This window comes from Drosophila miranda (genome assembly GCF_003369915.1).
Source record: "Drosophila miranda strain MSH22 chromosome Y unlocalized genomic scaffold, D.miranda_PacBio2.1 Contig_Y1_pilon, whole genome shotgun sequence".
Taxonomy (NCBI): domain Eukaryota; kingdom Metazoa; phylum Arthropoda; class Insecta; order Diptera; family Drosophilidae; genus Drosophila; species Drosophila miranda.
The window spans coordinates 36,045,959-36,071,565 of record NW_022881603.1 but is presented as its reverse complement, the minus strand read 5'-3'; the positions used below and the strand labels follow the sequence as shown (position 1 = coordinate 36,071,565).

General features: G+C 52.5%; 1 pseudogene; it reads left to right on the top strand.

The window, feature by feature from the left end:
• LOC117189973 overlaps positions 1-25,607 on the top strand; it is a 111,455-nt pseudogene that overhangs the window by 63,627 nt on the left and 22,221 nt on the right.

Here is a 25,607-nt window from a genome sequence, read left to right as displayed (position 1 = left end):
CTGGCCATTGGGGATGCCATTTCCCAGAAATTAATCAGTCCCGACGAGTGCCAGGTGATCGTGGACGGGGAGCAGCAAACGGAGACAGTCGCCACGCTGCTGCGGGAAGAGCAGCTGAGTCCGCTGGACGAGGTGCAGATCATTGATGAGAAACTGATTGTGCTGCAGCAAATATCATACCTCGTGGACGTGGACACCGAACTGAGGGCCGAAAGGCTGAGTGAACTGAACATTTACGATCCCGAGAATCAGTACTTCATCGATCCCTTAACGGGCCAGAAGATATCCTTCCAGAGTCTGGTGTTTGACATGAACATCTTCAATCCCGAGTGCATATTGGTAAAGAACTTCAGCACGGGGAAGTACGAGACTTTGACGGCGGCTCTGGAGCGCCTGGACTGTCCACTGCTGGACAGGCACACCGGCCACATGGTCGACCCGAAGACAGGAAAGAAGATCCCCTTCTTCGAGTGCATTGCCCGCCAGTGGATGATCCGCTCAAATCCCGAGGAGCAGCGGCCCGCGGGCATCGAGAACGTGGCAATTGACACGGAGACGGGCCAGGTGGTGCTGGACGATGGTCGGGCTTGCTCCATTGTTGAGGCCATCAACAGTGGCAAGCTGGACATCCAGTCGATATCGGTGCGCGACCCAGTTAGCTGCGAGGTAATCCCCCTGCGTATGGCAATCGAGTTGGGGGTGGTCGACATGCAGTCGGGCACGGTGATAGACATCCAGACCCATGGAGATCCCCATGGAGGAGGCCTTCCAGCTGGGCTTCCTTGTGCCCGGCGCACGAAAGCCCATCTCCTTGGAAGCGGCCGTCCGCAAGGGTCTGTACGACCCGGAGACGGGCAAGCTCTTCGACTCGGAGAGTCAGAACCAGGTAGATGTGCAAAAGTCCATCGAAATAGGTCTGGTAGATCCAAAGATCTCTCTGATCGTGGACACAGTCACCCAGAAGGAGCTGAAGCTGGACTGTGCCATAGAGGATGATCTAGTGCTGCCGGCCACCGGTCAGATCAAGGACAACAAGAACAACACGCTCGTGCCCTTCGACCTGGGCCTCGAACAGCATCTGCTCAAGACAGACAGCGTGACGTGGAGCCTGCCGGAAGTGCTGCAGCGGGAATACTACACGCCCAGCACCGGCAAGGTGCTGAATCCCGTCACTGGCGAAGAGATACTACTGCAGCAGGCCATTGAGATGGGCTTTGTGGAGCTGGATACGACGCTGGTCAAGGATGCCGAGCATGACCGGATAGTGGCGGGCAGGGAGGCAGCCAGGGTGGGGCTACTGGACACGGTGCGCGGCACCCTCAGTTCCCCCCACATGAGCCTCGACGAGGACTTCCTCAAGGGCTATCTGATCAGCACCAAGAAGCCGCTGTCGCTTGTCGATTGCCTGCTGCGTGGTCTCTACGATCCTTTGACAGCCACCTTCACAATCGACAACGACAACAAGCAGGTGGACCTCAAGTCCGCCATTGCCCAGAAGCTCATCAATCCCGATGAGCTGGTGCTGCTCGATCCCAAGACCGAGTCGATTATTTCGATTACCGAGGTTATAGCCAAGGGCTATCTGGATCCCATTGGGGGCTACGTGATAAATCCGTATGCCTCCACCAAGCTGTCGCTCCACGAAGCCATCGAAAGCCTTAATAGATCTAGCCTTAATAGTCTCTGAGATTTGTGGATGCCCCAGATTTTCGTCGGGGGCGGAAGGGGGTGTGGCGAAATTTGGACACGAAACGGTCAAGGTCCGATATCACAGGAGTGTGGATACCAAATTTGGTTGCTCTAGCTCTTATGGGTTCTGAGATCCTTGAACTCATATTTTGCAATTGGCAAAACCGACCATGAAACCTGTGTGTTAGAGAGAGACAGAGCGAGCAAGAATGAAATTGTTTTCTTGATTCTGGCTATAATAATTATACGATCTGGTTGAGATTTTACACTCTAGAACACATAGTCATCCACTACGATTCTGCGTTTTTGGTTTTATCGTATCTTTAAAAATTTAATAGGCTATTAAGATCATTCCCTTTGGATTGGCCGCTGAGCGGGGGATCGTGGACAGCCAGCAGGGCACCGTGAGGGATGCCGAGGACAATGCCATCGACTTCAAGGAGGCCTTCGATAGGGGTGTCCTGGTGGAGGCCAAGAAGCCGCTGCGTCTCATCGAGGCCGTCTTGAAGAATGTCTATGACGAAGTGGACGGCCACTTTGTGGACCCGAAGTCCGGCGAAAAACTGAACTATGCCGAGGCCCTCGACACCAATCTACTGGACGAGCACAGTGCTCAGATCAGAGATTTCAAGACCGGTCTGTACAAGCAGCTCAATCTGACGCATGCCAAGGATGCGGGCATCATCGATGCTAAGAACGCCAAGCTTCTGTACAACAACCAGACAATGACCTTCAAGCACGCCTTCGACATTGGCATTCTGATGGACGTAAATGCCCCCATCAGTCTACAGCGAGCCATACACCAGAGACTCTTCGACGACAAAACAGGCAAGCTGAGCGATCCCCGCAGTGGTCGTCAGATCACGCTGCTCGAGGGCATGCGCAGTTTTGTCATCAATCCCCATCTGCCGTGCTACTTTGACGAACAGACAGAGCAGCTGTACAGCCTAAGCGAGACCTGCCGGATGGGCTTCATAAACCGCAGGGAGGGGGTCTTTAGGGAGCCGGAAAGCAATAATTTTGTGCCTCTGGGGGAGGCTCTCAGCCTTGGCCTGATCGTGGACATAGAGAACGCCGGCTTTGGGCTGTACGAACTGCTGTCTATGGGCTTCTACGACGTGGCCACCCGTAAGGTTCGGCATCCGGTGACCGGGCGCAAACTGAACCTGAACGAGGCCTGCGTGGAGGATGTGGTCGGCCTGTCATCCAGCCTGGTCAAGAACCACGCGACCGGCAAGTATCTGCGGTTGGCCAATGCCATCAAGGAGCAGCTGATCGACGACTCGAGGGGCTGCTATAATCTCGGCAGCTCCGAAGACCTCGATCTGCAGACAGCTCGGGCCCGGGGGCTCATCGTTTCCAACCGTCGGCTGCTGAGCCTCGAGCTAGTGCTCCGCCAGCAGCTGTATCGCCCTAAAACAGGGAAATTCTGCGATCCCGCAACGGGGGAATATCTCGACCTCATCGAGGCCATCCATGCTGTGTTTATAGATCCCGCGAGCACTGTGTTCAAAAACAAGCTCACCGGCAAAGAACCGAAGCCATCGAAAACGGGGACATCGATGTGTCCAAGGGTCGCGTTTTTGACCCCAAATCGAAGTCCGCCTATAACTACGATGTGGCATTCGCGCGCGGTATACTCGTGACCATTGTTCGTCCCCTCACCGACCGCAGTGAGGTTGTCCGTCGTCAGGACAGCGTCGAACTATTGGGCCAGACGCCCGTGAGCGTTGTTATCAGCAAGCCGCGCGAAATGTCTCTCGAGGAGGCCATTCGGTACAATATAATCGATCCCAAGACGGCGCTCGTCCGCGACTTTGATAGCTTTAAATTCCTGCCGTACGCGGTGGCCCAGGAGCGCGGTCTCGTCGACACCACCAAGCGAACGCTCGTCGATCCCAAGTCTCTCTACTTTGCCTTCGATCCCACGTTGATCGTTTATGTACGCGAGCCGGTCACCTTTGACCAGGCGGCCGAGTCCAAGAGCCTGGATTTGGCAACCGGAATGCTGAGCTATATGCCAGCCGGTGGATCTACCACCAGTAGCAGCAACAGTGATGACAGCGCAAACGATTCACTGACTGTCATCGAGACGCCCAGGGTATACACGCTCAAGGAGGCCGCCAGTGCGGGCATTGTGGATCCCGATTCGGCCCTGGTCAAGGATCTGGCCAAGGCGAAGCTAGTGCGCCTGCCAGAGGCCTTCCGCAAGGGCCTCATGGATGCCAACAAGGCCAATGTGCTGAATACACAGACCTCCAAGCTGTGCACCCTGCAGGAGGCCTACGAGAGCGGCCTGATCTGCACACCCAAGCGGTCCTTCGGTCTACTAGAGGCCATCACCTTTAACCTGTACAATCCCACGAACGGCTGCCTGGTCGATCCCTTCCAAATGCATCCCGACATCATTCAACGCAAGAAATTCACGTTGGCCGAGGCCATTTCCTCGGGTCTGGTGGATCCCTCCTCGACAGTGGTGCGAGATCCCAACTCTGGGGTCATCCTGCCACTGGCGGCTGCCATTGGCAGCGACCTGATCGATGCCACCGCGGGCCGCCTGACCATCAGCGATGCCCAAGAGCCCAAGCAGAACATCGATCTGGTCAGGGCTGCCGAGAAGTGTCTGCTGCTGCCAGCTGAACAGAGGGTAAGTCCAAGTCCAGTCAATCGTATGATTTTCCAATCAATTTCCCATCACAATTCGATCTATCGAGATCCCGGAAATAACAGAACCAGCAAAATTCACTCTAAATCTATATATGTATACATCTAAAGCTTTGTTCGTGGCATGTTTTTTTTTTGTATACTTTATGAATACAAACTGTATTGATTTTATTAAGATACATATATTTTGATCAGCGCGCTGTCTCTATCTAAAACTATACCTCAAACTATACCTATACTATACCCACACAAATGTGAGAGAGCTTCTTTCAACTGAACATTCGAACAGTTTCTTTGTTGTGCAAATCATATTTATTATTATATATTATTTTGCAAATCTCTTATATTGCAGCGCATGGCATTCAGTTTTATGTTCTATACTCGATACTCGATACTCGTACATATATCGTATTTTTCGCTGAGCTGTGCTCTCACGCTTTAAGCAGCCACAGCTCACAGAATAAAATGACAGCAGATCACATACCATCCACAGATCAGATACATCCATAAATCGTACTTTCGGGCGAAAGAAATGCGTCGTCTCATACTCCTCCAAACATAAATGACGTCGGCAATAAGACAACATACTCAATCAATCAATCAATCAATCAATCAATATTCAATACTCTCTCTATATATCTCTATCTCTATATATGCTCTATTCTATCAACTTGTCTATAACACTAGCATACAACTTTCTTCACTCAAACTCTCGCACACACATCCATCCCATACCCATAGCCATAGCCATAACCATATCCATACCAAAAACAATGTAATAATAAGATGAATAACGACGAAGATCAAAAGTTCTGCAAGCAAAGACTATAAAATACCAAGATATTGCATTAGCGACAAATGCCATTTCAATTTTCGTTAGACGCTTTGTGCGCCACGCCAAAAACTTTGTATTTCGTTATTGGATTCTTGGGATCGACTGAGCGCGGTGAGAGACCCGCCATGCAACATCTTGGTTATTGTATGGTCTTTGCTAGAATGCAGCTCTAGAATGGAAAGAGCGATTCGGCATCTTTTTATTAAAATGTGTTTGCCCATAGCCATACTCTCGTCTTTTTCTATATTCTATGCTCTACTATCCCCCATTTTTATCCTAGGGAGTATCATTATATTTCATGTAGGTCCCTAATCAGATCAGACTGTGCCTACCCTTCCATCTAGTCTGGGATTACAGTCTAATCTGAGTGTTTAGTTGCTATCTTTTGCTCTTTGTTTTGGGACGGGGTAATATTCTTTAGCTACTCCCCCAACTAGCCCAGAATTTAGTAATTATTTATCCATTGATTTTGTTTAAATGCCAACTTTTCTACCTATTTTTCAGCATACATATATACATATATTTTTATACCCGATACTCAAAATGAGTATTGGGGTATATTAGATTTGTGGTAAAAGTGGATGTGAGTAACGTCCAGAAGGAATCGTTTCCGACCCCAAAAAGTATATATATTCTTGATCAGCATCAATAGCCGAGTCGATTGAGCCCTATCTGTCTGTCCGTCTGTCCGTCCGTCCGTCCGTCCCCTTCAGCGCCTAGTGCTCAAAGACTATAAGATCTAGAGCAACGATGTTTTGGATCCAGACTTCTGTGATATGTCACTGCTACAAAAATATATTTAAAAATTTCGCCCCGCCCACTTCCGCCCCCACAAAGGACGAAAATCTGTGGCATCCACATTTTTAAAGATACGATAAAACCAAAAACGCAGAATCGTAGAGGATGATTATATGTTCTAGAGTGTAAAATCTCAACCAGATCGTATAATTATACTGGCTACGCAGCCCCCGACGTCACGCTCAGACTGATTTTCTGTCTCTCTCGCACGCACTCCTTGTCGTGTCCTTTAATATTAGCGGCGTCTACCGGAGGTGAGCCATACTGACTTAGTATCGGGTATAACTGTAGAGTTGCGGTCTCCGCAGCAACTCACAACGTTCCCCCTCGTTTTATATATTATTTGAAAATAAAGCAAAAACCAAAATTAACCCTAACCGAAAACCTACAAAAATACAAACAAAACCAATCTAAAAACCAAAACCATTAAACCGTAGTTAGTGCCTACTAAAAGTAGCCCCCCTCCCCAACTAGTGCTTGTTCCTAGTAGTAGTAGAAGTAGTAGTATAAGTACACTTTGGTGTTTGTGCGTCTTTATTATTATTTTATTATTATTATTTTATGGTTTATGTTTAACGCTTTTTAAAACCGCTTTTGCCCCAAGACTCTTTTGCTTTTCGGCTTCTCCCAAAAAAAGAAAACAAAATTGTTCTTCCAGCTTTCATGTTTGTGTTTTATATATATTTTGTGTTCCATTTATCTATCGACTTATATATATACATACATATCTATATATCTATCAATGAACCCCCAACCAATATATAGCGTCCCGTAAATCGAGCTAAGAATTTGAATCAATATTTCTATAAATATTCTAATGATCTTTCTACCTCCCAACCGCCATGTACCCTATATATCTACACAGCAAGCAGTATTCGAAAAATTCAACATGTGCGAGGAGAATGTCAACGATCTGCTCAAGTGGGTAACCACCGTGGAACAGAAAATCTCAAGTGTTGGAGGACCTCGCGAGAAAATCGATGAGCTACGCAACCAGATCAATGCCCTCAAGGAGAGTGCATCCCGAAGGAAAACATCCTTTATCCTTTCTTAATCGGATCTATGATTGTTTCATACCAAATCAAGGACGAGATCGAGTCTCAGCAACGACCTGTGGCCACTTGCTTGGAGCAAATCAGGCAGATTGTGCTCACTGGCGGCGATGTCCTCTCCGCCCCAGAGGTGACCACTTTGGAGAACTCCGGACGGGAGCTGCGCTCACGCGTGGATCGTGTCAACGATCGCACCGTGCGTCTGCTGCGCCGCCTGGAGGCGGGACGCGATGAGCTCACGAAGCTGCGCAGCGAACTGGAAGTGTTCTCCGACTGGCTGCAAATGGCCCGACGCACCCTCGAGGACAAGGAGCGCTCGCTGTCGGATCTGACACGACTCGGATCCCAGGCAGACTCCATCCGCGAGTTTGTCAGCGATGTGATTGGCCACCAGGCCGATCTGCGCTTCATCACCATGGCCGCGGAGAAGTTTGTGGACGAGAGCAAGGAGTTCCTTGGGATACTCAATGATTTTCGCACCTCGCTGCTGGAGAGGCTGCCCCATGTCGAGCCGCTGGCCAGTGCCGAGAGCCCCATCCGGCAGGAGGTGTCGCTGGTCTCGGCCCAGTACAAGGATCTGCTGAACCGCGTGAATGCCCTGCAGGATCGCGTCTCCGGACTGGGCGGACGCCAACGGAAGTATCAGGATGCGCTGGACAAGGCCAGCGAGTGGCTGAGGAGCGTGCATCCGCGCGTGTCCCGCCTCATCTCCGAGCCGATTGCCGGCGATCCCAAGGCCGTCCAGGATCAGATGAACGAGGCCAAGGCCCTGCATAACGAGCTCCTCTCTAGCGGCCGCCTGGTGGACAACACACAGCAAGCACTCGACAACCTGCTGCGCAGCCTCGGCGGCCAGCTCAGCCCCATGGAGATCAACCAGCTGGAGCTGCCAATCGCCGACCTGAAGAACGGCTACCAGCAGCTGCTGGACAACCTGGGCGAGCACTGCAAGAATCTCGACAAGACGCTCGTGCAGTCGCAGGGCGTGCAGGACGCCCTGGATAGTCTGGGAGGTAGTGTCAGCCAGGCCGAGGACAAGTACAAGCTCAACCTGCGTCTCGCCTCGCTCATCAAGGAGCGCCTCCAGGAGCAAATACGCTAGAACAAGGTTCTGCTGGCCGATCTGCAGTCGCACCAGGCCAGTATCGACAGCGTCCAGATCTCGGCCAAACATTTGCTGGCCAGCGCCTCGAATGCGCGCATCGCCAAGAAGGTGGAGGTCAATCTGAACGACGTCACAGGCAAGTTTGAGAAGCTCTACGAAAAGGTCAACAAGCGGGGCGAGTTCCTGGATGATGTCTACATCCGCCTCAGCCGGTATCTGGACGAGATCAGCACCGTGGAGCAGCGCATGGGCAGCCTGCAGGAGGCACTGGATAGTCGCGAGACCAGTCTGCTGTGCACCGAGGAGTTGGCCCGCCGCATGCACGAACTGTCGCGCGACAAGGATCAGCTGGCGTCCCAGTTCGAGGAGTGTGTACGCCAGGGCAAGGATCTGATTAGTCTGCGCGATGTCACCGACACCGGAGGCCTGCGGGATCGCATCAAGGCTCTGGAGTCGCAGTGGCGCAACATCAACAACAGCATCGATGAGCGGGCAAAGCTGTCCAAGCAGAAGGCCGAGCAGCAGCTGGCCTACGAGGGACTCAAGGACCAGGTTCTTTCCTGGCTGGCCAGCACGGAGGCACGCGTCAACGGACTGCCGCCGGTGGCCATTGACCTGGACCGCATACGGCAGCAACACGACGAACTGAAGCCCATATGCAAGGACTATCGTGACTACGCTCCCACCATTGACAAGATCAACGATGTGGGAGCGCAGTACGACGCTTTGATTCGGCCCGACAGCCCCGCGCGCAAGCGCTCCACGTACAGCCCGATCAAACCGACGAGTCCGTTGCGACGCATGTCTGGAGCGGAGCAGAACGCCAGCAGCCCCAACCCCACCAAGGGAGGCATTCTGTCGCCACTATCGACTCGTTCCAGTGGATTCGGTAGCCGCAGATCCTCTCAGGACGGCTTCCAACTGTCCGAGCTGTCTCCGGTGCAGCAGCAGCTGAGCGAGATCAACAATCGCTACGGGCTCATTGGCGTGCGGCTCAACGACCGTCAGCACGAGCTGGACAACCTGAGCGAAGAGCTGCGCAAGCAGTACGAGAACCTCAAGGGTCTTGCACAGTTCCTGGAGCGCATTCAACGCCAGTTGCCCAAGGAGTCGGTCTCCAACAAGGAGGAGGCTGAGCGCTGCATCAAGCAGGCGCGCAAGATCCTCGAGGACATGTACGAGAAGCAGAGCCTGCTGGACACCACCAAGGCCCAGATCAAGGACATCCTGCGACGCAAATCGGACGTCCCTGGCGCAAAGCAGCTGCGCCTCGAGAACGATGGCATCCAGGAGAAGTGGAAGAATCTCAACGACATCTGCAAGAACCGCATCGCCTTCGCCGAGAAGCTCCGCGACTTCCTCGATACCCACGGCAACCTCAAGGGCTGGCTGGACAGCAAGGAGCGAATGCTGACGGTCCTGGGACCCATCTCCTCGGACCCCCGCATGGTTCAGAGCCAGGTTCAGCAGGTCCAAGTCCTCAGCGAGGAGTTCCGCACCCAGCAGCCTCAACTGAAGCACTTGCAGGAGCTGGGACACGATGTGGTCGACCATTTGGCCGGCACACCCGATGCCCAGGCCGTCGAGATCAAGCTGAAGGACATAATCGGCAAGTGGGGGGATCTGGTGGGTAAGCTCGATGATCGCGCCAACAGCCTAGGCGGCGCCGCCGACAGTTCCAAGGAGTTCAATGCGGCCGTCAATCGGCTGCGCGAGGCCCTGCAGAACATCAGCGACAGCCTGGACACTCTGCCCCTGGATGGGGATCTCCAGGAGAATCTGCGCAAAATCGAGAACCTGGAGCGACAACTGGAGGGCCAACGCCCTCTCCTGGCCGACGTGGAACAGTCCGCGGCCACACTGTGCAACATTCTCGGGGATCCTGCTTCGCGGGCCGATGTCAATAGCCGCGTGGCCGCCCTGGAGAAGCAGTACCTGGCGCTCCAGAAGAAGCTGGATACCAAGAAGGCCGAAACAGAGGCCTCACTGCGCGATGGCCGTCACTTTGCCGAGAACTGCTCCAAGACCCTGGCTGGCTTTCGGGCGAGCTTTCGAATCTGAGCGATCGTCTGCTGGTCCACCCACAAGCCGACGCTGCAGCACCAGATCGACACCCATGAGCCCATCTACCGCGAGGTGATGGCCCGCGAGCACGAGGTGATCATGCTGATCAACAAGGGCAAGGACCTGTCCGACCGCCAGCAGGATCGCAGCGTCAAGCGCGACCTGGAGCGCATCGAACAGCAGTGGGAGAAGCTGCGTCGCGAGGCCGTCGACCGGCACACGCGACTGCAGACGTGTATGGAGCACTGCAAGAAGTACTCGCATACCTCGGAGACATTCCTCGCCTGGCTGCGCACCGCAGAGGACAAGTTGTCCGACCTGACGCCCGGCGTGCTGTCCAAGGCGAAGCTGGAGACGCGACTGCGCGACCTGCAGACCTTCCGCAACGAAGTGTGGAAGCACTCCGGGGAGTTCGAGAACACCAAGGGTCTGGGCGAGACCTTCCTTACCAGCTGCGACATCGACAAGGAGCCCATCAAGGCCGAGCTGCAAGACATCCGCGATCGCTGGGATCGCCTCAACAGCGACCTCATTGCCCGTGCCCACGAGATTGAGAACTGCTCTCGTCGCCTGGGCGACTTCAATGATGAGCTGCGCAATCTGAATCATTCGCTGGGCCGCTGCGAGGATCGCCTCGCCGCCCACGATGCTTTGGGTGGAGCTGCCAAGGATCCCAAACTGCTGGAGCGCGTCAAGGCCATACGCGAGGAGTTGACAAACCTGAGCAAGCCCCTGCAGTCGCTCAAGGCTCTGGCCAAGGACATAAGCGCCGGCCATCTGACCAACGAAGTGGACGGTCTGGCCGATCGCCTGTCCGAGCTGCAGGGTCGCCTGGACGATCGCTGCGGCGAACTGCAGTCGGCTGCCACAGCCGTGTCCCAGTTCAATGAGCAAATGAAGAGCCTGGGCATCGATCTGAGTGACCTGGAGACGGAGATCGAGAAGCTGTCGCCGCCCGCACGCGAAATCAAGATCGTGCAGCAGCAGCTGGCTTTGCCGCGGACACCACTCAGACGCGAGAGCAAATCTCCACGCTGCGCAAGACTCTGGGACTCTTGGACAACCGAGTGAGAGATCACGAGGAAAACCTGCAGGCCACGCTTAAGGCCCTGCGCGAGTTCTACGACAACCAGTCGCAGACCCCCGACGACATCCAGGACGTGAGCGAGGAGTTCAAACGCATGAAGCCCGTAGGCTCCGAACTGGACCAGATACGTCGCCAGCAGGAGAACTTCCGCCAGTTCAGGGAGCGAAAGGTGGAGCCGCTGGCCATCAATGTCGACAAGGTCAATGTGGCCGGACGGGATCTGGTGCGGTCTGCCGGCACCGGGGTCTCGACCAGCACAATCGAGAAGGATCTGGAGAAGTTGAACGACCGCTGGAATGACCTGAAGGAGCGCATGAACGAGCGCGATCGTCGGTTGGACGTGGCCCTGCTCCAATCGGGCAAGTTCCAGGAGGCCCTCGCCGGCCTCTCCAAGTGGCTGAGCGACACCGAGGAGATGGTAGCCAACCAGAAGCCGCCCAGCTCCGACTACAAGGTGGTCAAGGCGCAGCTGCAGGAGCAAAAGTTCCTCAAGAAGATGCTCCTCGATCGCCATAATTCCATGGGCTCTCTGGTCAATCTCGGCCAGGAAGTGGCCAATCACTGCGAGCCCTCCGAGCGGGCCTCCATCGAGAAGCAGCTGAACGATCTCATGAAGAGCTTCGATGCCCTCACCGACGGAGCCGAGCAGCGCGAACAGGACCTGGAGGAAGCCATGGAGGTGGCCAAGAGATTCCACGACAAGATCAGTCCCCTTGAAGTGTGGCTGGACGGCACAGAGCGCGCCGTCAAGTCGATGGAATTGATACCCACCGACGAGGAGAAGATCCAGCAGAGGATACGCGAGCACGACCGCCTCCACGACGAGATTCTCGACAAGAAGCCCGACTTCACCGACTTGGCCGATGTGGCCGCCCAGCTGATGCATCTCGTTAGCGACGAGGAGGCCGTCAATCTGGGATAACATCGGCGCCCTACTCGCCGAGTCCCGACAGGGACTGTGTCACCTGGTCCTCAGCTACCAGGATCTTGTAGCCTGGATGGAGAGCATGGAGAACGAGCTGAAGCGCTTCAAGTCCGTGCCCGTGTACGCCGAGAAGCTGCTGGAGCAGATGGACCATCTGCTGGAGCTTAACGAGAACATTGCCGTTCACGCCTCGAATGTGGAGGCCACCGTGGAAACCGGCGCCGAGCTGATGAAGCACATATCCAACGACGAGGCCATCCAGCTGAAGGACAAGCTCGACTCGCTACAGCGCCGCTACGGCGATCTGACCAATCGCGGTGGGGATCTGCTGAAGAGCGCCCAGAAAGCCCTGCCGCTGGTCCAGCAGTTCCACGAGGCACACACCCGTCTGGTGGAGTGGATGCAGACGGCCGAGACGGCGCTGGCTCCCAGCGAGCCCCGTCAGGCGGACGTCCTGCGACTGGAGGGTGAACTGGCGGATATGCGCCCCATTCTGGACACTATCAACCAGGTGGGTCCACAGCTGGGACAACTGTCCCCCGGCGAGGGGGCAGCGACCATCGAGAGTATTGTGACGCGCGACAGCCGTCGCTTCGACTCCATCGTGGAGCAGATCCAGCGCAAGGCCGAGCGGCTGCATTTGAGCAACCAACGGGCCAAGGAGGTGACCGGCGACATCGACGAGTTCCTCGAGTGGTTCCGCGAGATGGACACCACACTGCGCGAGGCCGACCATCCGGCCATGGAGCCGAAGCTGGTGCGTGCCCAGCTGCAAGAGCATCGCTCGATCAACGACGACATATCCAGTCAGAAGGGACGCGTGCGAGACGTGACCGCTGCCTCCAAGAAGGTGCTGCGGGAGTCGCCGCAGAGCGAGAACACGGCCACGCTGCGCGAGAAGCTAGATGATCTCAAGGAGATCGTCGACATAGTGGCCCAGCTGTGCAGCGAGCGTCTGGGCATCCTGGAGCAAGCCCTGCCCCTTTCGGAGCACTTTGCCGACTCGCATCAAGGTCTGACGACCTGGCTCGATGACATGGAGCAGCAGATCTCACGCCTGAGCATGCCCGCTCTGCGTCCCGACCAGATCACCTTGCAGCAGGACAAGAACGAGCGTCTGCTGCAGTCCATTGCGGAGCACAAGCCCCTCCTGGACAAGCTGAACAAGACGGGCGAGGCACTGGACGCCCTGGTGGCCGACGAGGACGGCTCGAAGATCAGCGAGATCCTCGACACGGACAACGCGCGCTATGCTGCCCTCCGTCTGGAGCTCCGCGAGCGCCAGCAGGCGCTGGAGAGTGCTCTGCAGGAATCCAGTCAGTTCTCTGACAAGCTGGAGGGAATGCTGCGTGCCCTGGCCAATACAGTGGATCAGGTGAACCTGCTGGATCCCCTCTCGGCCCTGCCCCAGAAGATACGCGAGCAGATCGAGGACAACGACGCCCTTATGGATGACCTCGACAAGCGGCAGGATGCATTCAGCGCTGTGCAGCGGGCGGCCAACGATGGCATTGCCAAAGCGGGCAACAAGGCCGATCCGGCTGTGCGCGACATCAAGGCGAAGCTGGAGAAGCTCAACAACCTGTGGAACGATGTGCAGAAGGCCACGAAGAAGCGCGGCAGCTCGCTGGATGATATCCTGAGCGTGGCCGAGCCCTTCTGGAAGCAGCTAAACAGCGTGATAAAGCCCCTCAAGGATCTGGAAGAGACGCTCTCCAGCCAGGAGCCGCCGGCAGCCCAGCCACAGGACATCAAGAAGCAGCAGGTGGCCCTGCAGGAGATCCGCCATGAGATTGACCAGACCAAGCCCGAGGTCGAGCAGGTGCGCCGTCACGGTAGCAACCTGATGAACATGTGTGGCGAGCCCGACAAGCCCGAGGTGAAGAAGCACATCGAGGACCTGGACAATGCCTGGGACAACATCACGGATCTGTACGCAAAGCGCGAGGAGAACCTCATCGAAGCCATGGAGAAGGCCATGGAGTTCCACGAGACGCTCCAGAACCTGCTCAAGTTCCTCACCAAGGCCGAGGACAAGTTTGGCCATCTGGGACCCGTCGGCTCCGACATTGATGCCGTCAAGCGCCAGATTGAACAACTCAAGTCGTTCAAGGATGAAGTCGATCCGCATATGGTTGAAGTAGAAGCATTAAACAGGTAAAGCCTTCGAATCAATTCAATGTTGTTTCCAAATCTAATATTTTATCGCCCTGGTGTCGTATCTATCATCGTGTGAATTGGCAGAGGTCTAGAAAGGCAAGAAATCTCAATCAAAATCTCGTTAGTGCGTTCGTTCGTTCGTTGTTCACGTTATGTGTATTGTTAAGTGCCTGATATCTGATACCTGATCACTGGATCTACTAAGATCTGGTCTTTGGTTCATTTAAGCTGAGCCGAGCATGTTTTTCGATTGCCACAGATTTACACAGTGCACGCTCGATGGAGTAAACCAACTGAAGGCGTGAACTGAACGCATTTGCTTTTTATACCCGGTACTCAAATATTGTGGGGGTTTGTTCGATTCGAAAAGGTGTAAGTGACAGCGAGAAGAGTCCCATCAAGTCCATATCTATATGTATTCTTGATCAGCAGCAATAGCCGTCTGTCCGTCTTTATGACTAGTTCACAGAGTCTAAAAACTTTAGCCACCAAATGTTGTTTGCAGACTTCTCTGATATCTACATCTGTAGCACCCACAATTTGTAACATACGGAAAACCGAAAACACAGAATCATAGACAATGTTAATATCTACCGAATTGCGGAATGTGGATTAGACCGAATCATTATTATAGCCAGACTTTCTCGACGATGACACCCCTTCCACGCCCTCTCTCTCTCTCACACACTTCCTCGTGTAGTGCGGAGTGAGCGATATATAACGGTCGGATGGTAATTCGTTGATGGAAACAGAGAGAAAAGAATAGAGAGAGATGTAGCGGAATATGCGGTATGAAAGCACTTCGAATATTTGTCATTAGTTGGAAAGAGGATAGGAATATATATTAAAAGTTGTATAGATCATAAGATTATATATATACTGGATTGAGTACCGGGTATTGTGGTGTCGCGGCACGTGCGTCTTTGCTTACCCGAGTATGCACCCAAAGTACTCTACTTGTACAAGAATTGCATGAATTGTTTGCCCAAAACACTTGCGCCATGCATTTGTATTGCTTCGCTTGCTTTTTCTTAAAATGTTTGCACGTCTATGTACTGGGATGACCTTTCTTATCCCACGCCCAATCCTTCCTTGCAGACAAGCTGTAGAACTGACGGAACGCACTTCACCCGAGCAAGCGGCATCTATACGGGAGCCCCTGTCGGTGGTTAATCGACGCTGGGAGTCTCTGCTGCGCGGCATGGTCGACAGACAGAAGCAACTGGAGCACGCCCTCCTCCACTTGGGTCAATTCCAGCACGCTCTGAACGAGCTGCTGGTCTGGATCGACAGGACAGACGGCACTTTGGATCAGTTGAAGCCGGTAAGAGCTGAAGCTCGGGTCGAATCCCAGCCAGAAGTAGGTGTAATCTTTGGTTGAATCCTTTACAGATACCCGGGGACCCACAACTGCTCGAGGTTGAGTTGGCCAAGCTGAAGGTGTTGGCGAACGATATACAGGCGCACCAGAACTCAGTGGATACGCTGAACGATGCTGGCCGGCAGCTCATCGAGACGGAGAAGGGTTCCGTCGAGGCGTCGACTACACTGGAGAAGCTGCGCAAGCTGAACAACGAATGGAAGCAGCTGCTGCAAAAGGCCAGCGACCGCCAGCATGAGCTGGAGGAGGCTCTGCGAGAGGCGCACGGCTACATATCCGAGGTGCAGGACATCCTGGGATGGCTGGGCGATGTGGATGCCGTGATTGGAGCCAGCAAGCCTGTGGGCGGCCTCCCAGAGACGGCCTGAGCATGCCCGCTCTGCGTCCCGACCAGATCACCTTGCAGCAGGACAAGAACGAGCGTCTGCTGCAGTCCATTGCGGAGAACAAGCCACTCCTGGACAAGCTGAACAAGACGGGCGAGGCACTGGACGCCCTGGTGGCCGACGAGGACGGCTCGAAGATCAGCGAGATCCTCGACACGGACAACGCGCGCTATGCTGCCCTCCGTCTGGAGCTCCGCGAGCGCCAGCAGGCGCTGGAGAGTGCTCTGCAGGAATCCAGTCAGTTCTCTGACAAGCTGGAGGGAATGCTGCGTGCCCTGGCCAATACAGTGGATCAGGTGAACCTGCTGGATCCCCTCTCGGCCCTGCCCCAGAAGATACGCGAGCAGATCGAGGACAACGACGCCCTTATGGATGACCTGGACAAGCGGCAGGATGCATTCAGCGCTGTGCAGCGGGCGGCCCACGATGTCATTGCCAAAGCGGGCAACAAGGCCGATCCGGCTGTGCGCGACATCAAGGCGAAGCTGGAGAAGCTCAACAACCTGTGGAACGATGTGCAGAAGGCCACGAAGAAGCGCGGCAGCTCGCTGGATGATATCCTGAGCGTGGCCGAGCCCTTCTGGAAGCAGCTCAACAGCGTGATGAAGACCCTCAAGGATCTGGAAGAGACGCTCTCCAGCCAGGAGCCGCCGGCAGCCCAGCCACAGGACATCAAGAAGCAGCAGGTGGCCCTGCAGGAGATCCGCCATGAGATTGACCAGACCAAGCCCGAGGTCGAGCAGGTGCGCCGTCCCGGTAGCAACCTGATGAACATGTGTGGCGAGCCCGACAAGCCCGAGGTGAAGAAGCACATCGAGGACCTGGACAATGCCTGGGACAACATCACGGATCTGTACGCAAAGCGCGAGGAGAACCTCATCGAAGCCATGGAGAAGGCCATGGAGTTCCACGAGACGCTCCAGAACCTGCTCAAGTTCCTCACCAAGGCCGAGGACAAGTTTGGCCATCTGGGACCCGTCGGCTCCGACATTGATGCCGTCAAGCGCCAGATTGAACAACTCAAGTCGTTCAAGGATGAAGTCGATCCGCATATGGTTGAAGTAGAAGCATTAAACAGGTAAAGCCTTCGAATCAATTCAATGTTGTTTCCAAATCTAATATTTTATCGCCCTGGTGTCGTATCTATCATCGTGTGAATTGGCAGAGGTCTAGAAAGGCAAGAAATCTCAATCAAAATCTCGTTAGTGCGTTCGTTCGTTCGTTGTTCACGTTATGTGTATTGTTAAGTGCCTGATATCTGATACCTGATCACTGGATCTACTAAGATCTGGTCTTTGGTTCATTTAAGCTGAGCCGAGCATGTTTTTCGATTGCCACAGATTTACACAGTGCACGCTCGATGGAGTAAACCAACTGAAGGCGTGAACTGAACGCATTTGCTTTTTATACCCGGTACTCAAATATTGTGGGGGTCCGTCTGTCCGTCTTTATGACTAGTTCACAGAGTCTAAAAACTTTAGCCACCAAATGTTGTTTGCAGACTTCTCTGATATCTACATCTGTAGCACCCACAATTTGTAACATACGGAAAACCGAAAACACAGAATCATAGACAATGTTAATATCTACCGAATTGCGGAATGTGGATTAGACCGAATCATTATTATAGCCAGACTTTCTCGACGATGACACCCCTTCCACGCCCTCTCTCTCTCTCACACACTTCCTCGTGTAGTGCGGAGTGAGCGATATATAACGGTCGGATGGTAATTCGTTGATGGAAACAGAGAGAAAAGAATAGAGAGAGATGTAGCGGAATATGCGGTATGAAAGCACTTCGAATATTTGTCATTAGTTGGAAAGAGGATAGGAATATATATTAAAAGTTGTATAGATCATAAGATTATATATATACTGGATTGAGTACCGGGTATTGTGGTGTCGCGGCACGTGCGTCTTTGCTTACCCGAGTATGCACCCAAAGTACTCTACTTGTACAAGAATTGCATGAATTGTTTGCCCAAAACACTTGCGCCATGCATTTGTATTGCTTCGCTTGCTTTTTCTTAAAATGTTTGCACGTCTATGTACTGGGATGACCTTTCTTATCCCACGCCCAATCCTTCCTTGCAGACAAGCTGTAGAACTGACGGAACGCACTTCACCCGAGCAAGCGGCATCTATACGGGAGCCCCTGTCGGTGGTTAATCGACGCTGGGAGTCTCTGCTGCGCGGCATGGTCGACAGACAGAAGCAACTGGAGCACGCCCTCCTCCACTTGGGTCAATTCCAGCACGCTCTGAACGAGCTGCTGGTCTGGATCGACAGGACAGACGGCACTTTGGATCAGTTGAAGCCGGTAAGAGCTGAAGCTCGGGTCGAATCCCAGCCAGAAGTAGGTGTAATCTTTGGTTGAATCCTTTACAGATACCCGGGGACCCACAACTGCTCGAGGTTGAGTTGGCCAAGCTGAAGGTGTTGGCGAACGATATACAGGCGCACCAGAACTCAGTGGATACGCTGAACGATGCTGGCCGGCAGCTCATCGAGACGGAGAAGGGTTCCGTCGAGGCGTCGACTACACAGGAGAAGCTGCGCAAGCTGAACAACGAATGGAAGCAGCTGCTGCAAAAGGCCAGCGACCGCCAGCATGAGCTGGAGGAGGCTCTGCGAGAGGCGCACGGCTACATATCCGAGGTGCAGGACATCCTGGGATGGCTGGGCGATGTGGATGCCGTGATTGGAGCCAGCAAGCCTGTGGGCGGCCTCCCAGAGACGGCCACAGAGCAACTGGAGCGCTTCATGGAGGTGTACAACGAGCTGGATGAAAACAGGCCCAAGGTGGAGACGATCCAGGCCCAGGGCCAGGAGTACATCAAGCGCCAGAACCAGATGAAGGTCTCCTCCAGCAATCTGCAGCACACGCTGCGCACGCTGAAGCAGCGCTGGGATGCCGTCGTCTCGAGGGCAACCGACAAGAAGATCAAGCTGGAGATTGCCCTCAAGGAAGCCACAGAGTTCCACGATACCCTGCAGGCGTTCGTTGAGTGGCTGACCCAAGCCGAAAAGCAGCTATCGAATGCCGATGCCGTCTCGCGCGTTCTGGAGACCATCCAGGCCCAGATGGAGGAGCACAAGGTGCTGCAGAAGGACGTGAGCACACACCGCGAGGCCATGCTGCTGCTGGACAAGAAGGGCACACATCTCAAGTACTTCAGACAAAAGCAGGACGTGATCCTTATCAAGAATCTGCTTGTTTCCGTGCAGCATCGCTGGGAGCGCGTTGTCAGCAAGGCAGCGGAGCGCACCAGGGCTCTGGATCATGGCTACAAGGAGGCACGTGAGTTCAACGATGCCTGGAGTGGCATGATGCAGTATCTGCAGGAGACCGAGCAGTTCCTAGACCAGACCATCGAGGAGGCTACTGCCTCGAAGGAGCCGCAAAAGATCAAGAAGTACATCGCCAAGCTGAAGGAGACCCATCGCCAGCTGGCTGCCAAGCAGACGGTCTACGACGGCACCATGCGCACTGGCAAAAACCTCATGGAGCGGGCGCCCAAGGGCGACCGCCCTGTGCTGGACATGATGCTGCTTGAGCTCAAGGAGCAGTGGACCCGTGTCTGGTCCAAGAGTATAGAACGCCAGCGCAAGTTGGAGGAGGCCCTCCTGCTATCGGGCCAGTTCAGTGATGCTTTGGGCGAACTCTTCGAGTGGCTGAAGAAGGCCAAGAGTCGCCTGAATGAGAACGGACCCGTACACGGCGACCTGGAGACGGTCCAGGGCCTGTGCGAGCACCACAAGCACATCGAGCAGGACCTGCAGAAGCGGGCCGCTCAGATGCAGGGCGTGCTAAATACCGGACGCGATCTAGAGCGATCGGGCAACAATCCCGAGGTGGGACGCCAGGTGGATGAGCTTCAGTCCATTTGGGAGGAGGTCAAGAGTGCTGTCGGCAAACGCGGCGATCGTCTCGAGGTGGCCCTGGTCGATGCTGAGAAGCTGAATGCCTGTGTCCAGGCTCTGTTCGACTGGCTGGATCACGCCGAGAACAAGCTGCGCTATGCCAAGAATGCCCCAGACGATGAGAAGGTGTCGCCTGAGATGATGGACATTCACATCGAGTTCATGAAGGATCTGCGCGTGCTTGAAAGCGAGAAGACAGAGACGTTCGAGTATGCCGAGGACATCATTGGCAAGGCCTATCCGGACGCCATTCCCATCATCAAGAACTGGCTGTCGATCATTCAGCAGCGCTGGGAGGAGGTCCGCCAATGGGCCATCAACCGTGAGTCGAAGCTGGGCCTGCACCTGCAGTCGCTCAAGGATCTGGACGACAACATTGAGGAGCTGCTGGCATGGCTAACCGGACTCGAGGGTACTCTGTTGAGTAAGTAACTCAGGACTATGTCTTGTACACAAAATTGTAATTGGGATCGTCTAACAATTGACAGACCTGTGGAGAAGCTTATCGAGGACCATAAGGAGTTCATGGAGAACACGGCCCGCCGCCAGACCGAGGTGGACCGCGCCTGCAAGCCGCGCCAGCTGCCACCCGGTGCTCGGAAGCCATCCCGCAGCGGCAAGACGCCAGTGTGAGTAGGCCAACATGCAGGCCAGTGGCTGCCACTGACCCGTAGTAGCACTGCTGTATCTGCATATCTGTACATACTTTATCTGTACTTCGTATATTGTTTATTATTATTTTGTATATGTATTTATTTTTGCCATTTCTTTTTATACTTTCTTTTGTATCCATCCCGCCACTTTATTGCTACAATATTCAAAACTCCAACTCCAAAATAACAATACTCCCCCCGCAACGTCTTGCACACTTTCTCTGCCTATCCAAAAAAACAAAAATTAAACCAAAAACAAAACAAACGAGGTGGAACGTTGTGAGTTGCTGCGGACACCGCAACTCTACAGTTATACCCGATACTAAGTCAGTATGGCTCTCCTGCGGCAGACGCCGCTAATATTGAACCACACGACAAAGAGTGCGTGCGAGAGAGACAGAAAATCAGTCTGAGCGTGACGTCGGGCGCTGCGTAGCCACTGAAAATTGATTTCTTGCTTTTGGCTACAAAAATGATCCGATCTGATCCAGATTCAGCAATCTGATAGATATGGTAATTATCTATGATTCTGCGTTTTTAGTTTTCTCGAATGTGCAATATTGTGGATGCAACAGATTTTCGTCTTTTGTGGGGGCGGAAGGGGGTGGGGCGATATTCTGAGATATACGTTTTATAGTGAGATCTAACAGAAGTGCGGATATCAAATTTGGTTACTCTAGCTTTAATAGTCTCTAAGATTTGTGGATGCCCCAGATTTTCGTCCTTTGCGGGGGCGGAAGGGGGTGTGGCGAAATTTGGACACGAAACGGTCAAGGTCCGATATCACAGGAGTGTGGATACCAAATTTGGTTGCTCTGGCTCTTATAGGTTCTGAGAACCTTGAACTCATATTTTGCAATTGACAAAACCGACCATGAAACCTGTGTGTTAGAGAGAGACAGAGCGAGAAAGAATGAAATTGTTTTCTTGCTTCTGGCTATAATCATTGTACGATCTGGTTCAGATTTTGCACTGTAGAAGATATGGTCATCCTCACCGATTCTGCGTTTTTGGTTTTATCGTATCTTTAAAAATGTGGATGCCACAGATTTGCGTTCTTTGTGGGGGCGGAAGTGGGCGGGGCGAAATTCTGAGATATACGTTTTATAGTGAGATTCAACAGAAGTGCGGATACCAAATTTGGTTACTCTAGCCTTAATAGTCTCTGAGATTTGTGGATGCCCCAGATTTTCGTCCTTTGTAGGGGCGGAAGTGGGCGGGGCGAAGTTTTGAAATATTTTTGTAGCAGTGACATATCACAGAAGTCTGGATCCAAAACATCGTTGCTCTAGCTCTTATATTCTTTGAGCACTAGGCGCTGAAGGGGACGGACGGACGGACGGACGGACGGTCGGACGGACGGACGGACGGACGGACAGACGGACAGACAGACAGGGCTCAATCGACTCGGCTATTGATGCTGATCAAGAATATATATACTTTATGGGGTCGGAAACGATTCCTTCTGGACGTTACACACATCCACTTTTACCACAAATCTAATATACCCCAATACTCATTTTGAGTATCGGGTATAACAAAACAAACGAGGTGGAACGCTGTGAGTTGCTGCGGACACCGCAACTCTACAGTTATACCCGAAACTAAGTCAGTATGGCTCTCCTGCGGCAGACTCCGATAATATTGAACCACACGACAAAGAGTGCGTGCGAGAGAGACAGAAAATCAGTCTGAGCCTGACGTCGGGCGCTGCGTAGCCACTGAAAATTGATTTCTTGCTTTTGGCTACAAAAATGATCCGATCTGATCCAGATTCAGCAATCTGATACATATGGTCATTATCTATGATTCTGCGTTTTTAGTTTTCTCGAATGTGCAATATTGTGGATGCAACAGATTTTCGTCTTTTGTGGGGGCGGAAGGGGGTGGGGCGAAATTCTGAGATATACGTTTTATAGTGAGATCTAACAGAAATGCGGATACCAAATTTGGTTATTTTAGCCTTAATAGTCTCTGAGATTTGTGGATGCCCAAGATTTTCGTTCTTTGCGGGGGCGGAAGGGGGTGTGGCGAAATTTGGACACGAAACGGTCAAGGTCCGATATCACAGGAGTCTGGATACCAAATTTGGTTGCTCTGGCTCTTATAGGTTCTGAGATCCTTGAACTCATATTTTGCAATTGACAAAACCGACCATGAAAGAGAGAGACAGAGAGAGAAAGAATGAAATTGTTTTCTTGCTTCTGGCTATAATCATTATACGATCTAGTTCAGATTTTTCACTGTAGAAGATATGGTCATCCTCACCGATTCTGCGTTTTTGGTTTTATCGTATCTTTAAAAATGTGGATGCCACAGATTTTCGTCCTTTGTGGGGGCGGAAGTGGGCGGGGCGAAGTTTTGAAATATTTTTGTAGCAGTGACATATCACAGAAGTCTGGATCCAAAACATGGTTGCTCTAGCTCTTATAGTCTTTGAGCACTGGGCGCTGAAGGGGACGGACGGACGGACGGACGGACGGTCGGACGGACGGACGGACGGACGGACGGACGGACGGACGGACAGACGGACAGACAGACAGGGCTCAATCGACTCGGCTATTGATGCTGATCAAGAATATATATACTTTATGGGGTCGGAAACGATTCCTTCTGGACGTTACACACATCCACTTTTACCACAAATCTAATATACCCCAATACTCATTTTGAGTATCGGGTATAACAAAACAAACGAGGTGGAACGCTGTGAGTTGCTGCGGACACCGCAACTCTACAGTTATACCCGATACTAAGTCAGTATGGCTCTCCTGCGGCAGACTCCGATAATATTGAACCACACGACAAAGAGTGCGTGCGAGAGAGACAGAAAATCAGTCTGAGCGTGACGTCGGGCGCTGCGTAGCCACTGAAAATTGATTTCTTGCTTTTGGCTACAAAAATGATCCGATCTGATCCAGATTCAGCAATCTGATAGATATGGTCATTATCTATGATTCTGCGTTTTTAGTTTTCTCAAATGTGCAATATTGTGGATGCAACAGATTTTCGTCTTTTGTGGGGGCGGAAGGGGGTGGGGCGAAATTCTGAGATATACGTTTTATAGTGAGATCTAACAGAAGTGCGGATACCAAATTTGGTTACTCTAGCCTTAATAGTCTCTGAGATTTGTGGATGCCCCAGATTTTCGTTCTTTGCGGGGGCGGAAGGGGGTGTGGCGAAATTTGGACACGAAACGGTCAAGGGCCGATATCACAGGAGTGTGGATACCAAATTTGGTTGCTCTGGCTCTTATAGGTTCTGAGATCTTTGAACTCATATTTGCAATTGACAAAACCGACCATGAAACCTGTGTGTTAGAGAGAGACAGAGCGAGAAAGAATGAAATTGTTTTCTTGATTCTGGCTATAATCATTATACGATCTAGTTCAGATTTTTCACTGTAGAAGATATGGTCATCCTCACCGATTCTGCGTTTTTGGTTTTATCGTATCTTTAAAAATGTGGATGCCACAGATTTTCGTCCTTTGTGGGGGCGGAAGTGGGCGGGGCGAAGTTTTGAAATATTTTTGTAGCAGTGACATATCACAGAAGTCTGGATCCAAAACATGGTTGCTCTAGCTCTTATAGTCTTTGAGCACTAGGCGCTGAAGGGGACGGACGGACGGACGGACGGACGGACGGACGGACGGACGGACAGACGGACAGACAGACATGGCTCAATCGACTCGGCTATTGATGCTGATCAAGCATATATATACTTTATGGGGTCGGAAACGATTCCTTCTGGACGTTACACACATCCACTTTTACCACAAATCTAATATACCCCAATACTCATTTTGAGTATCGGGTATAAAAACCACACCAACCAATCAACGATCGATATACAGACGTGGCTCCAGTCACGATCTGCGTGAACAGTCGCCCGATGGCATGAGGCGTCAAAGGTTTGACAGAAACTTACTCACACCATCCACCGCAGAAACACTGCAACAGAAACAGTTGTGGTGAATGCCTAACATCCAACGCCTCCCCAAACCCCCACCCACATGACATTCTAAAGCAGCGGTGGCACATTCACGCTCGACTCGACCTCCACGTGCCCCCCATCGCTGCTCCAAAGAATCTCCCGAATGTAGTGCTAAAACCCCGTAGATGCTAATGTACTACTACACCTCATACCAATCCTGCACACACACCACAGCCTGCTTAATCACTGCTGACAAAACTATTGCTCTTCCGCATTGCTCTCAAACTGTGATCTAATCCATGTGCCTCTCTCCTTCTCTACTCACAGCTTCAAGGGCTCTCGCGACCAGGGACTCAACGCCCGCAAGGGAAGGTGAGTTATCAACACTTACCACTGTATACCGATTCTAAGAATAGATAGATTCCGCATGTACTTCAAAATTCTCAAATCGGAAACGAATTTCTTTTGTTTTTCAAACTTTCAACTAAATATTTTGGAAATGCTGCGTACCATAATTAATAATTATATATCTATTTGAGTTTTGTGCGTATTTTGTTCGTTAGCTTACCATATTTTGTTTTGTTTTGTCTCTTTTTGAATCTACTTTCATCTACGCCTACGTATACGTTGCCTCATACCGCTCGAATATCAAACAAATCAATCAAAACTTTGCATCTTGCCGCTTTATTTGCCTAAATCAATGTACAAACCAAATATCTGTGTGCAGTCGTGTCACGCCCACACGTGACACGCCCGACAGAGATCGTCTGCCGCACTACGGCCCCAGATTCTCGCCAAGGTAAGTGCACCCCAACACATCTTTCCAGTGCATCTCTCAAGCTGTGCATGTCTAGTGCTCGGGTTTCTTATGTAGTTTCGGATTGGATCATCCTTTTGGATCATCTCAGGCTTAGGCTCCGCTATAATTTCCCATTCTCCTCTCCTCCATT